This window comes from Gymnoscopelus braueri, assembly GCF_963280865.1.
Source record: "Gymnoscopelus braueri genome assembly, chromosome: 15".
Classification (NCBI taxonomy): Eukaryota; Metazoa; Chordata; class Actinopteri; order Myctophiformes; family Myctophidae; genus Gymnoscopelus; species Gymnoscopelus braueri.
The window spans coordinates 4,510,169-4,523,767 of NC_137620.1; the positions used below are offsets into that span (position 1 = coordinate 4,510,169).

General features: G+C 49.0%; 1 protein-coding gene across 1 annotated transcript in view; it reads right to left on the reverse strand.

Annotated features, from left to right (window-relative positions):
* Positions 1-13,599, reverse strand: part of ablim2 (actin binding LIM protein family, member 2) — a 147,941-nt gene that overhangs the window by 89,475 nt on the left and 44,867 nt on the right. The gene's annotated exons all lie outside the window — the stretch shown is intronic.

Below are 13,599 nucleotides of genomic sequence, written 5' to 3' on the forward strand. Positions count from 1 at the left end.
AGATGTACTCGCACGAGAGAGAGAGAGAGAGAGAGAGAAATGTTTCCCTAAAAAATATATATCCCTTTTTTTTACCGAATGGGTTCCCATGCAGATTGATCCCAAGTTAACCTTTCCTACATGTACGTATAACTGAACAAACGCTGGTTTTCCTTTAAGTTGCATTGTAACACAGTTCTGTTTACGTACTCCTTTATCCCCTTTTAATTGTACAAACATTCTTTTTTTTTATTGTATGAGAGACAGAGACAGAGACAGAGACAGACAGACAGAGAGAGAGAGAGATGTGTTGTTGTTTGTCTCGCATAGCCAGACGAGAACATCATCTAAATTCAATGAATTGGCAAAAACTGGGGGGAGAAAATTCAGCTCATAAAATTACAAAATAAAAACATCTTCACAGAAGCAAAAGACTTCAGGGGAGTTCCCCCAGAGCGTCGCTGTCGGGTGGAGACCTCGTATCTCGTATGTCCCAAACCGTTCCTTTTTTATCATTATTTAAAAAAAACAGTGAAAATAGCAGTTCTACAAGCTCAAAAGCTGTGAGCTTGTAAACAGACCTGCTATTTTCACTACATTTGCGCAACACGCTTGGATGATGAAGTAGGTGCATTCATTTACGAAAGAAACATACAAAAGTTGAAATATGGAGATACAAGGTTTCGATGTGGGATGGCTATCAGGATCGGGCGTAGGCAGTGGTGGAAAAAAGTACACAGTACTTTGACTTAAGTAAAAGTATCAATACTGCAATTTAGAAATACTCCGTTACAAGTAAAAGTCCGGAATTAAAAATGTACTTGAGTGAAAGTACAAAAGTATTGGTATCAAAATGTACTTAAAGTACCAATAGTAAAAGTACTTAAAAGTTTGAAAATAGCCTAGGTATAAAATAGGGCTAAAGTGGTTAATGTATGTTTTATGATATAATAATTGATAATTGCAAAGTAACTAGTAACTAAAGTTTTCAAATAATTCTAGAGGAGTAAAAGTACAACATTTGCCGGTGAGATGTAGTGGAGTAGAAGTAAAAGTACTGACAATTGGAAATACTCCAGTAAAGTAAAAAATACCTCATAATTGTACTTAAGTATAGTACTTGTGTAAATGTACTTAGTTACTTTACACCACTGGGTGTAGGTTTGTTATCGCTGCTTTTTTTCTGTGGCGTTCCAAGCCCACTCAATTCATTTAGATTTCCCCAGACGTGATAATATCACTGGGCGGAGATCTCTGATCGTCTGCCTAAATGCGAGACTAATGTTTTGTCGTCACGATAGCGCGGTAACGCGTCGGTGTTGATGCTGACTGCATGTTTGAGGTCGTCATGGTAACATGGGAACGTGTGTCGATGCAGCAGACGTATTGAGGTTGTCGTGGTAACATTGTTGTTGATGTTGTCAGTGCCGTCAAATGAGAAGGTTAGGACACATGGTTCATGTATCAGGGTTGCCAGATCTGCTTATTATAATTTCCCCGCAATATTTTATTTGAAAATAGCCGATCTACAAGCTCACAACGCGTCGTATCGCGACGCGTTGTGAGCTTGTAGATCTGCTATTTTCAAATGGCTGATGTATATGTTAAAGTGCTCATGTGGCCCATAGTCACTTATTTTGGGCTGGTTTTCCTAGATCTGGTTGCTTGTTTCTCTCACAGAATCTGGCAACACTGTTCATGTATCACATGCTGCTTCATCAGTACCCACTATCAGTGTTTGGCAGTGGTGTAAAGTAACTAAGTACATTCACTCAAGTACTGTACTTAAGTACAAGTACAATTTGAGGTATCTTTTCTTTACTCTAGTATTTCCAATTTTCAGTACTTTTACGCAAATATTGTACTTTTACTCCACTACAATTATTTGAAAACTTTAGTTAGTTACTTTGTAGATTTTGATTATTATTACAAAACATATATTACTCACAATGCATTGCTCACAATGCGTCGCGAGACGACACATCAAACACTCAAACTACTTCATGTCAGGACCCCCAAATTAATATGTATTTGGCCACGGAACCCATCTAAATTATTTTGTGGCGAGGACCCCATACAAGATGTGCATCTTTAAGATGATGCAACGTTATGATGCGACGTGTTGTGACCTTGTAGATCCACTTTTTTCAAATTAAGCCAGTTATAGGGTTAAAGTGGTTCAACTGAATTTGATGCTATATTATCACATTTTCGGGCACACGCCCACCTCAATGATCCCTAGTGGTCTTGCCTGGACCCAACTTTGAGAAACCACCAGTTTATGGAAGTGTTGTCTGTCTCTCTCTATAGCACTGGATGCTGCAGACATAACGTTGAGGTTGTTGGTCTGTACAGTTTGTCAGCACGCACGCACGCACACACACACACACACACACACACACACACACACACACACACACACACACACACACACAGACACACACACACACACACACACACACACACACACACACACACACACACACACACACACACACACACACACACACACACACACTGCTGTGTAGTGAAAGAGTTGTTTGATTTGAACAAAGAGGAGGCCGGGTATTGTGGTTAGCAGAGCCTGTTTTACATGTCTGGCTGTTTTTTTGTTCAACCCACTTTGGCTGCCAACACTGACATACTGTGTGTTCGTGTGTGTGTGTGTGTGTGTGTGTGTGTGTGTGTGTGTGTGTGTGTGTGTGTGTGTGTGTGTGTGTGTGTGTGTGTGTGTGTGTGTGTGCACACGTGTGTGCACGTGTGTGTGTGTGTGTGCGTGTGTGTGTGTGTGTGTGCGTGCGTGCGTGCGTGCGTGCGTGCACATGCGTGTATGTGTGTGTGTGTAAAGTGTGCGTGTGTGCGTGCGTGTGTAAAGTGTGCACATGTGTGTGTGTGTGTGTGTGTGTAAAGCGTGCAGTGTGTCTGACGTGCACTGTGCATCAGAGCACCTGTGTCACGGTCAATCAATGTGATTATTTTCATTTAGCTTTGTTGCCACGAAAACTCAGGGTTACGGATGTAACCCCGGTTTCTTTAGAATTCGGAGTAACATACTCACTATGGGATGCATAAACCCCCCTGGGCTTATAGCCATACCGAATCTCAGGTCCGCACGCCCCCTAGCCATAAGGCCCCGTCCCCCTGGACGTGACCTTCGGCCTCACGGGCGCCCCAGCCCTCCGGGCCGGGGTGCGGTATATAATTGAAAGAAAAGGACCCTGACAGACCAAGTCTGCCTATTCATCTAATGAACAGACACAAGTCTGACCCATAAGTGAAAACAAGGAAACAGGGCCTCCTCCCCTGGAAACCTACCAACGGTGGTTCCGAGGGGACTCAAGAGAAGGAAGGTAGAGAAGGGAAAAAAGGTGGGTTACACAAAAGACCTGCCTAACCTCCCCTACCCTAACTAGAGACAGCCGCCATGTCCAGTACAGCGTGCGCCACTGACGCCGCTGCCACATCCAGGCTGTAGAAAACCGCAAAAGTCGATGGAGACGACCAGTTTGCGGCCGCGCACACCTCCTGGACCGACATTTCCCTGGAGAGGGCCCAGGAAGTAGCCCCGCCTCTAGTAGAGTGAGCCTTCAGTCCTTCTGGAACTGGAGCGCCACTACTGACGTAGGCCAGCCTAATGGCATCCACACTCCATCTAGAAAGCGTCGCCTTAGTCACTGCCTTCCTCCGACCATCTGGGCCGAAGGAGACAAAAAGTTGCGACGACGACCGGCCGACCGCCGTCCTCTGGCAGTAGAGCTTCAACGCCCTCACTGGGCAGAGACAGTGCAGCCGCCTATCCTCTGCCGAAGCGAAAGGAGGCGGATGAAAAACTATCAGCTCAACCGGTGTCCGGGTCACCATTCCGTCCTTGGGAACAAAACGCCATGTTGGGCTTAACCAAACCCTGCTGTCGTCTCCCAAGAACCTCATGCACTCCGAACTTACTGAGAGCGCATGTATGTCGCTGACCCGTGTAGCTGTAGTGAAAACAACCACAAGAACCGTTTCGAGACTAACGATCTCCAGATCCATAGAGTGAAAAGGCTCGAACGGTGGGAGGCAAAGCGCCCCCAGCCCCACCGCCAGGTCCCAGGCCGGGAACAGAGGCCTAGAGACCGGCCTGGCCCGCCTGGCACCGTTCATAAAACTACGCACCAGCGGATGTCGGCCAACCGTCATGTCATCGAAACCCACGTGACAAGCGGAAATGGCCGCCTGGTACACCTTAACCGTCGAGAAAACCAGACCTTGGTTCAATTTGTCCTGCAAGAACATGAGGATGCTGCGTACCGAGGCCCGGAAGGCCTCAACCGGCGGTGACTGACCCAGACACCATGACACGAACAGGTTCCACCTGTCGTCGTACGCAGACCTCGTGGAAAGGGCCCTCGCCCCCTGGATGGTAGCTACCACCTCAGGGGGCAGGCCATAAGAAGTCAAGGTCTCCCCCTCACGGGCCAAGCCCACCGGTCTAGGTCCTGAGGTTGCTTGTGGAAAATTCCGACCCCTGCCTGCCGTAGCAGATCTCTGATCGGGGGGAGGGCCCAGGGCTCGTTGTAGAGGAGAGGATTATTCCTAACCTCCATGCGCCCCACGCCAGTGCCACTAGTGGCACTGACAGTCCGTGGAGTCTGACAAGTTGAGAGGACCAACTCCAGTGACGGGAATGCATAAAGCAGTTCAGTCGGCCAACCTGGCCCAGATCTGGCTTGTTATCTCCGGAGGAGAGGCCAATCTGCGTACCAAAAAATGCCCCTGGACAACAGAGTCGCTCCACTGTTCAGGAGGCCCGGTACCTGTGAGGCTCTGGTTGACGTAAGGCGCGCGTCGCACCACAGCGTCAGATCGCCAGCTAGCCTGTCCAACACTGGAGAGGCCAGGCCTCCCTGCTTTTTGGCATAGCACACGGTCGTGGTGTTGTCGGTTCCGATCAGGACATGACAACCTCAGGTGGACGGGGCTCCAAGAGCCCACATCCACCTCCGGGGAAAAAAGGTCACACGTGGGGCTTGTCCAAACGAAACAGGTGTAAGGCCGAAGTCATGAGACCCGTCGCCTGCACGCATAGCCTGTATGTGACTTGTCGCCTCACGCGAGAAGACCCTAGGCCGAAACGCCGTCTATCCCGCCCGGGACAGACGCGCCGTGAGCCTGGTCTAGCCCAGCGAGATCCCCTATGAAGGTGGTCTGCTGAGACGGACCAAGACGCTCGACGGACGGTGACGGTGAAAAACCCCTCGACGTCAAGTGGGGAAACGGCCACGTCTGTGTGCCGCGCCACCTCCTGACTGTGGTGGATAGAAAGGAACGTGGAAATAAGCATTGAAAACAATGCTGGTCCACCCATCTCCTTAACGCACCGTCCGCAGAGAGGGTCATACACCAGTACAACCACAGTGTGTTGTTGTTGATCAGGGGAGCTGACCAGTACAACCACAGTGTGTCACTGCTGTACTGAAAAAACCCCTACACACACAGTGTACCACTGAAGTACCGGGATAGTAAAACAGTTCCGGACTGCAAACTCTCCAACAAGCTGCCTCAGCAAGCGAGTCAGGAGGGGCTCTGATGTCACCCAGTGCGGACAACGCACACGTTTCCAACTGGACCGGTGATGTCGCCACGTGATCCAGCGGACCCGCACATGCGGGCCGTTAGAGACCGTGGAAGGGTAGCGGTGGAAGGTGGCCACCGTGGTGTTGCTTTAGCGGGGCTGGCTATGCGCTGCACCAAAAAACAACACTGCAATGTGTTGTTGTTAGTGAGGCCAGTTAGCCGCCAATCGAAGCAACAGTAGCCTGACTGGAGGTTCTGCAAACCTAGCAGCTAACAAGCTAGTCAAGGCTAAATCACCATGGGCCAAGAAACGTTGAGATCCGTTTCCAAGGGAACCGTTTTTTTTGTGTGTGCGTCGCCATGGGGACCAAAGACGCTACTACTGGTGCTAGCAGCGCTAACCCTGTGTGCGTCGCCATGGGGACCAGCGACGCTGCCACTGCCGCCAGCGGTGCTAACCCTGAGGTGCTAACCCTGAGGTGACCGCTCGAGGCAGTAGAGGTACTAACGGTCCGTTAGGACCCGGCGGGGTCACGTGACCGGTCACGGGGACCTTGCCTGACGTCAGCATCCGGTTTGTCCGCCAGCGCAGCCTGTCTGTTTCCATGGAAACCAACGGCGCTGTCACTCTGACAGACGGGGCCGTCCGAAGTAAGCCTACCTTGGCCGTCGCCCTCTCGTCTGAGCCCAAAGGCTCCGGACGGAGCGTCGACAAAGTCGTCCTCCCCTTAGGGAGTGCTTTGTCGCTCGTTAGTGGCGAACGAGGCCTGTAGTCCGTGAGGCGGTACGGCAAAGGGGGCATCTGTCCCTCCAAAATGGCGGAGACAGAGGTCCGCTCTTTGACCCAAGTATTCATTGAGACCCTTCAGATTCAGAATGGGTCGTACCCCCCCCCCCTTCTTTTCCACCAGAAAATATTACGAATAGAAAACCAGTTGGTTCCCATTCATAGATAGTTCTCTGACTCTGTTACTATGAATTCTAAGGAAACCGGGGTTACAACGTAACCTCGCGTTTCTTGACAAATTCTTCGTAACATACTCACTATGGAGAGAGAGTGAACCCCCTCTCTCAGAGACATGGTTGCCTTATCCTCTGCAAGAGAGGAACAACACCGTGTCCGACATAGGAGATTATATGCATAAGAGCACGTGGAAAACACACCAGTACAACCACAATGTGTTGTTGCGGATCAGGGGAGTTGATCAGTACAATCACAGTGTGTCACTGCTGTACTGAAAAAACCCTGTACACACACAGTGTAACGCTGATGTACTGGGATAGTAAACAGAAGTATCGGAAGTAATTCTTTAATAGCGCCCATGCTCAAAAGGAAGGAAACTTCCTCCCTCAGAGTATTGGCTGCTGGACCCCTTGCACGGGAAAACAATACTTTTTCTGTCACGGGGGGTATTGTGGAGAAATGCAGCCTGAAACCCCTTAGTATTGGGAGCAATACCTAAGCATTCGGCTTGCAAACCTCCATTGCTTCACACACCGAGCGAGTGGCTTGGACGATGACGTCACCGGCCGCTCGGAGAGTGGGAGCGTTGCCATGGGGACCGTTGCCATGGGGACCAGTGACGCTGCCACTGCCGCCGGCGGTGCTAACCCTCGGGCCAACGGAGGACTCGGAGGAGTCACGAGACTGGCCACGGGGAAAAACCCCGGCGTCAGAATTAAGCCCAAAGATATATACAGTGAAAACTATATATATATCAATGATTAATCCTACCTTGGCCGTCGCCAGAGTGTAGAAGAGAGAGTAACGTCACGCTTTGATCTCGCCGCAAAGCGGGCCTCTATGGGCTATAGTTCCAACATTGGAACTATCTCAGTGACGTAGACAGAGCACTTCCGCATTCCATTCTCACAATGGGATCGACGCTACTGTCATTACTCTCTTCCTAACTTACTCTGGCCGCCGCCATCTTGTCTGGGCCCAAAGGCTCTGCACGGAGTGTCGACAAACCTCTAGGAGGTGCTTTGTCGCCCTCCAGCGGCGAACGTGAGGCGGTACGGCCAAGGGGTCATGTCTGACCGAAGTACTTCCGGTTCACAGTGGTGCGTGGGCACTTCCTGTGGGACGGAAGCCTGTGAGGCGACAAAACCTTCCTCCCCGTAGGGGATGCTTTGTCGCTCGTTAAAGACGAACGTGGCCTGCAAATCATGAGGCGGTACGGCCAAGGGGTCATGTCTGACCGAAGTACTTCCGGTTCACAGTGGTGCGTGAGCACTTCCTGTGGGACGGAAGGCAAAAACCGGCGTGACCCCATTCCACTGGCGCATTTGCGCCCTCTGGCGGACAGGGGTGATGTGGGTTTTTATATTACCTTCATATAGATGTTATCCAACAATGTCTAGAACATCGGAACTCGGGTGTTCTAGATAGTGTGGGCTTATGTAATTGAGAACGTTGATACATTACATGCACGGATATCATCCCATCAATGTCTGGGATACCGGAGTTCGGGCATCACAGACATTGTGGACTTATACACAGAGAGTATATCATCCCATCAATGTCTGGGATACCGGAGTTCGGGCATCACAGACATTGTGGACTTATACACAGAGAGCATTGGCAGAGGCTCTTTCAGATGTTATCCAACAATGTCTAGAACACCGGGACTCGGGTGTTCTAGACAGTGTGGGCTTATGTAATTGAGAACGTTGATACATTTACATTACATGCACAGATATTAGCCCATCAATGTCTGGGATACCGGAGTTCGGGCATCACAGACATTATGGGCTTATATACAGAGAGCATTGGAGCAGAGAAGCCCGCGGTAGGGGACTCCACTGCTCCGCTGCACTCAAGCCACGTGAAAGAACGAGATCGTTTGTAACATGTAACACATTTATTTCTTTGGCAGAAAAAAATTTGTACTTTTAAACACACATTCGTTTTCATTAAACATGGCCTTCTGGCAGTCGAGGAGCCGTCCATCTTGTCCATCGAGTAAGGTCTTCAGAAGCCCCCGAGGTTTGCTCGATACACAGAGTGAGAAGGCTAACAAGCTGGTGTTATCCTAGCGAGGCAAGCTAGGCTAGGACAACGCTGTTAATAACCTGTTGCATGGGTGTTAAGCCAACAAAACACTGCCTGACTAAGGCGACGTTAACCTAGCGAAGCAGCTAACGTAGCTAGTCTGGGCTAACTCACTCACGAGCTCCTGCCTCGTTCTCCCCTCGCCTATGCCGCCGTCGCCGTCGCCCCTTCGTTGTCTCCTGGCGACGCACCGCTGGCCCGGTACGCTTGCTGTGGCAGCGGAGTAGATGGCTGGGAAGAGGGGGAGGAAGTGCCGCTAGGTAGTTGCACCTGGGTGGTTCTCCCAGACACGGTGCTAGCGGCTGCTGCAGTGCTGCGTAGCACGGCTTGTGTAGCAGCCTGGAGGTGCTGCGAGCGGGGGCTAACGCCGCTCGCAGCCGGGACTGCCGGAGGGCCCATTGTGGACTGTGAGCGCACGTGGTGGGCCCCACCACCCACGTTCCCTGGGCCGTGTTGCTGGATCCGCGACGACCGGGGAAGAGACGTCGCTGCCTCCCGCAGCCAGGGCGCTGCCCTGGCTAAGCGGCTATCGAGGTGCAGCGTGGAGAACAGCGCAGTCCTCGCAGCGTCCCGGTGCATCTTGGAAATGCCCCGGCCCCGTAGAGACCGAGGCACGAGATGCAGAAACCACGAGGGTCATCCCCGGCGATCATCAAGCGGCAGAGCAGCAATACGCAGGGACGTGGAACCTCCATCTCGAGCTAACCTGTTAGCTTTCAACCGCAAGGCTAAGAGCGCGGAAAACTCAAAGGAGGAAAACTTGCTTTAGCAGTAAAAGAAAGAAAGAGAAGATAGCCGCGGGAGCGGAAATAATAAAACTTTTTTTTTTAATAGGAGGAAAACCCGTTGGTTAGTACAAGTACCACCGAGTGGGCTAAAGCTGGTTTCTGTCCTGATCAAAGTTACGTTTGTTATTATTAAGGTATGTCTTGAGCTGTTGCATCTGCCATGCAGAGAAGCGAAAGAGGATGAGCCACGTCACGCAAGAGGTTTTATACCTCTTCCGGTCTACCGGACACGTGACATACCCTTCTCAGCCAATGAATGGCCCGGGAGTTTATGGTATGTAGCTCTGCATCAACGCCAGGGGGCGGTGATATCCCATAGTGAGTATGTTACGGAGAATTGACAAGAAACTGTGAACTGTGACGCACACAGACAAAAGCATTTGCACTGCGTGTGTGTGTCTGTCTGTCTGTCTGTCTGTCTGTCTGTCTGTCTGTCTGTCTGTCTGTCTGTCTGTGTGTGTGTGTGTGTGTGTGTGTGTGTGTGTGTGTGTGTGTGTGTGTGTGTGTGTGTGTGTGTGTGTGTGCGTGTGCGTGTGTGTGTGAGATCAGAATTAGGAACATAAAACGTATAGGGGTGGGAGTTATGTCTGGTTTATACTTAGTTGCACAACAGTGTTATATGCACCCAAGATAGCTGATCTACAAGTCCACGACGCCTCGCAGCAGAGTCCTGCACGGGTCCAATTTTGAGAACCCGCGCCCGCCCCGCCCGTCAATACTCAGATCCGTAGACCGACCCGTCACCCGTGATTATTTCAAAATAAGAACCAGACCCGCTCCGCCCGTCAAATAAACGACCCTTTGTCCGGCCGTTTACCCGTGATTACATGCAGAGTAAAATGTAAATCCTATTGAAAAGTGTGTTGAAAAAGATAGCAGCCTTCAACAACAGCGCTACATTCAGTGGTCAGGTTCGTACAGAAATCCAGTGAAGACGGAGGAACGAGCTTAAGCCACGAGCACGAACGCGCATCTACGCAGCACATATGTGGTGTCGTTGTTTACGTCGTCAGATGGTTTTAATTTGAAGGTTTATGAGTTAAGATTTACCAGCGTGCTCCATGCAGTTGTGCTGTGTTAAGTTACACAAGTGACGTTGTTTGGGCGGAAACAGTGCTCTCTGATTTTCACAATAAAATGGTACCCGCCCGCGATTAGTTCAGTACCGCCCGTCCCCGTCCCCGTGATCTTATCAAAGTAAAAATTTCACTCGTTTACACCCGTCAAACGCGGGTACCCGTCGGGTATCCGCGGGTACCCGGCCCGTTGCAGGACTCTGCCTCGCAGTATGCCACATTGTGTTGTGTTGTTGTTGGCTGTTTGGTCAGAACGGCAATCCTAAAATGTCGATGTCCTCACAGGTATAGTAACATAAACGTGTGTGTGTGTGTGTGTGTGTGTGTGTGTGTGTGTGTGTGTGTGTGTGTGTGTGTGTGTGTGTGTGTGTGTGTGTGTGTGTGTGTGTGTGTGTGTGTGTGTGTGTGTGTGTGTGTGTGGGTGCGTGTTGTACCTGCTTTCTCTCTCTCCCCCTCCCCTATTTTCCACACTGGCTATTAGCTGGCTAACCGTGGGGAGCACATAACACACGCACACGCACACGCACACGCACACGCACACGCACACGCACACGCACACACACACACACACACACACACACACACACAGAGAGAGAGAGAGAGGGCCATGACATCATAGTGCTGACACGCCCTGGGGGAACCATCGGCTAATTTTTCCACCCGTCTAATAAAAACAAATTCCCTCCTTTCTGTTCTTTTCTCTTGTGTTGTGTTGTGTTCTTTCCCAGGCAGCAGCTGATTGGGGTTTCCCCTCCTCTATCAAACCCTCCTTTCTTTTCTGTCTTTCTTTTTTTCTTGATTTTTTTTTGTTATTGGTCTGAGAAAAAGAAAAAGAAACAAGACAGGTCAGGAAGAAAAGAAAGAAAGTGTTGACGCTGCTCCGCTATGGCGCCCTGGCACCATTACGTGAACTTTTGACACCCTGCAGTGCACACACACATGCATGCACGCGCGCGCATGCACACACACAGTGGCAGAGATGTGTGAAAATATGAGGTAACACATATACACGTATGTAAAATGTAGGTGAGATGTCACACACACATGCACATACACTTACACACACAGCGCGCGCACACACACACACACACACACACACACACACACACACACACTCCTGCATATTGGTCCAGCAGGTTTCCCAGTTCTTCATTATAGTGTTTGTGTAAACTGGACTCACAGCGCTGCCGTCACACATACAAATAAAACACTAATATGTCATGTCCCCACACGTCACACACGCACGCGCACACACACCCGTCCACACGCACCCGCGCACACACACACTTACCCTAATACTACTTTAAGCCAAATACACAGTATATACATTTTACAGGAAAATGTTTGAGAACTACTAGTTTATTACAGTTCATGACCAGATCATGACTTATTTATTACATCCACAGTCACCCACTCTTTATAAAGTGCTCTCTCTCTCTTTCCCTCTCTCTCGCTCTCTCTCTCTCTCTCTCTCTCTCTCTCTCTCTCTCTCTCTCTCTCTCTCTCTCTCTCTCTCTCTCTCTCTCTCTCCACTGTAATGAACTGTAAAGCAGGAAGCAGGAATGTCTTAAATCAGAGGTTATTACACAGAGGTTATCATTAGTGTTCACTCCCACCAGGTAGTTAAGTTGCACTACCCATGTGTCTAAGGTCTCATTTAGGCCCTGATTAGACGGCTAGAATGAAAACAGTGCTTTTCTGGGAAGTAAATAAACATAAGAAAAAGTATTAGTTCAGAACTTTGTTGATGGCACTTTGGAGGAAGGATTTATCATTCATCTTCGACAGTAGTTGCTGCTTTCAATGCTGTGGTTAAGAATGAATATAGTAGCTGTCAGGCAGTAACATTGAATCTCCAAATTTCAACGTTCTATGTTTTATTTTTGGGGGGGGGGCAATTAACGCCCTACTTCATCATGCTATGCTATGCTATAGTGTCACACAAAAGTAGCAAAAATAACAGGTCTACAAGCTCACATGTCGTATCGCGAAACGTTGTGAGCTTGTAGGCCTGCTATTTTTGCTACTTTTGGATTTATTAATTTTTTCTATATTTTTTCCTATTTCCTGAAAAATAACAGTATTGGACATAAGAGGTTTCCACCCTTCAGCAATGATATTTAACCATCTGTCTAACAACTGTGTTCCTGAAGGACCAGGCTGAAGTTGAAGTGACAGTAATGATCTATTTACAGAAAATCTTTCACCACCGCCATATAAAAAACACATCATTTTTTTTTCTTGGTTTGTTTTGTTACTTTAAACGTCATGTGCCAGTCTAAGCAGAGAATCTCAAGCAGTGGGTCAGTTGGGTCCGGTGGATGGCCAGAGGTAATTTTTAGGGTGTTTAACAGGGCCAGAAAGTAGTTTAACTTCACTTTCATTAACTTCCACCTGCTCAGTGGCCTTGTGGTTGTCCGCCCTGCAGGGCCGGATCTAGGCATGGGCAAGGGGGGGCAATGCCCCCCCAAATGCCCTGACTGGGTGGGGGGGCTTGTGAAAGTTACATTTATGTCATGATATGAAATGTGAGCTTACCATAATCAAAATAATCCTTAATCATATTCCATCATGTATCATTGCACAATTCAAATAATCCTCTGCCCTGATTTTCCACACACACAGTCACACACACACATGCAGTACTACTCCTAAACAATAGGAAGCAGTATTACACAAACAGCCGGAAAAAAACGCAAAAAAAACGCAAAGAAAAAGGGGAAGCCGCCCCCCCAGCATTTCCTAATGCCCCCCCAATTAATAATTTCTGTATCCGGCCCTGCCGCCCTGAGATTGATTTGGGAGGTCGTGGGTTCAATTTTCCGCCGATCTACAAACTCACAAAATCATTGTTATTTTTTTTGTGGGCTACTTTTGGCTAATCGATTTGTGTAGAGTGAAATAAGAGCACACCACATGCAGTCTTTACAGGTCTGTTTTATCTACTATAGAGGGTTTAAGTGGTGCTGAATTTGCAGCTCAACAAAGGCTAATCCATCCTGGTGAATGACGGGGGAAGATTTCATGATAAATTAAAATCTCATCCCAGGCCCAACTGTATGTTGAGTCCCTCGTATATCCCAAACCCCTACCGTTTTCAGACTTTTCTACAGCAGTGGGTCTCAAAACTCTGAGAATTATTATT